This window comes from Phoca vitulina, unplaced genomic scaffold, assembly GCF_004348235.1.
Source record: "Phoca vitulina isolate PV1807 unplaced genomic scaffold, GSC_HSeal_1.0 scaffold3738, whole genome shotgun sequence".
Lineage (NCBI taxonomy): Eukaryota > Metazoa > Chordata > Mammalia > Carnivora > Phocidae > Phoca > Phoca vitulina.
Genome location: NW_022593420.1, coordinates 1 through 2,076, shown reverse-complemented (window position 1 = coordinate 2,076; position 2,076 = coordinate 1). Strand labels below are relative to the sequence as shown.

The window sequence follows — 2,076 nt, the reverse complement described above, 5'->3', positions numbered from 1 at the left end:
CTCAGCCTGCAGCCCCGAGATGCGCAGAAGCCCTGCATTGGCCGAGGCGTCTTTGGAGCCCGAGAAGCGTCTGGGGACCCCGGAGCCCTGGTGCTTATCGGAGTCTGAGGAGTAGTACAGCAGACCCCGGGGAGGGCTCCCTGGCTGCTGCTGGATCCAGTAGATGTTCGAGCTGCCAACACTGATGTCCCTGCTCAGGTGCAGGTGAGTCTGTCTGTCGTTCCCGGAGATGCAGAGACGGAGGGCGGCCGGGTCAGCACGGGCTGGGACAGGGAGACTGCAAACACACACACTCATAGCATATGGGATAGGTTCAAAGTAAATTTTCTCTAGACTCGGAAGCAGAGGGGTGATGCAGGCTGTTCCCCGAGGCCTGTCCCTACCTGTGCAGTAAAAGAGCATCCCCAGGAAGACAGGAGTCCAGGCCATGGTGACACAGACCCAGGTTCCCTAGTGGGCTGGGCTGCCCTAGGCCTCCTTTTCTCCTCCAGCCTCTGCCACATGAAGGGCTCTATATGCAAATACGGTCCATCCAGTGAGTCCCTGCCCCTCACTTTCCCTGAGCCCTGGTGCTGAGCTTAGTTCACATCACACACTGAGGAGGATGGAGGTTGGCTACAGCCCTGGGGCAGTGCTGGGAGGAAGCACCTGCTGCGACCACACACAGGTCCCCTTGGGACACTCTGCCAGACCAGAGGGGACACAGCTGCTGAGTCCCATCAGGGAGCACAGGGCCCAGCCCTCAGGCCCAGACTTCTTTGAATGAATCTCACTAATGAGCTGCCTTTTTAGCACAAGGCAGTCCCACAGCGCCACCTGCTGGTCCAGGGCACACATGTCACCAGGGTCCGAAGCCCTGAGAGTCCAGCTGGGGTCTGCATCTCACTGGGTCTGATTTCTAGAAACCCTGGTCCTTCAGGCCTGCTGATGATATTGTTGAGTCTCACTCTCCGAAAGAGTCCTGGTCTATCGGAATGTAAACCCATACATATATTATGTGATATATAATTAAAGGAACATCTCTTTTGAATGGAGGTCAGAGACCAGGAGGGGGAGCTCTCGTGCCCACCACTCCTCAATTGCAGACCCAGCAAGAGGACAGACTTTGCAAGTCTGCAGGCCTGTAGCTAGTCCCTTCCTATCTCAGGAAGAGGAAGACTTCTTCCTGCCCTGGCAACAGCCCAGCCAATGAGAAATTGTCACAACGCAAACAATAACAAGCCCTATAATTAGAATTCCCTTTTACTCCCATGGACTTTTTGTCCCTCCCACACCACCCTTTACTCCATAAAAGAGCTTCCTTGTCCTTTGTTTCCTGCTCTTGCCTGTGGTTTTGCTATACCTTACCTGTCCTGGATTTCACGTTTTTGCTTTTCTTCAATAAACCCATTATCACTGGGGAAAATGAATGCCACATTTGTATTTAAGGTACAGAAAAGAACTGAAGTGGCCAGTGACGCCTGCAGGAGATTCTAGAAAAAGCTGAAGGACCCCTATGTGCAACACCTGATGTCCCACACCAGGGGACAGTGGACCTGGTTTTGTTTGTTTGCTTGTTTGAATGTCCTGCAAGGGTTCTTCAGGGCATCAGTATAGAATGGACATATTCTAGGATATAAAAATGTTCAGTGATATGTTGAAAAGATTACAGTTCGGTAAAATTCACTAGATATGTAATTGTCATAACATCTGTAGATTCAGTTGATTTGATAATATAGAAAAATTAATAAATTTTATAGACTTAACACTAGTGAATAACCTGAGATTTTTCTCTAAAATTTACGTTTATCAAAGTAAAGTGGGTGTTTTGTGCATATCTGTGTCATATATTTTTTGTTGGGATTTTTCCCCAGGTTTTACCAGTTGCAAATAAGCAAATAATATAATAACATCATCAATATGATCAACTTTAATATGATAAAATAATAAAATAAAATAAGATCATTTTCCCACTGTAAATTCTTGTTGATTATGTCCTGCTTCCTAGCAAGATCACTATTTTAAAGTCCTACTGCAGATATTTTGACTACCTCTTTAGACCAGAGTAGAAACTCACATTTGCTCAAACTCCCCTTC

The 2,076-nt window shown here is 47.7% G+C and overlaps 1 pseudogene; it reads right to left on the bottom strand.

The window, feature by feature from the left end:
- Window positions 1-6: 6 nt before the first annotated feature.
- On the bottom strand, window positions 7-429 carry LOC116629815 (annotated as a pseudogene).
- Window positions 430-2,076: the final 1,647 nt, after the last annotated feature.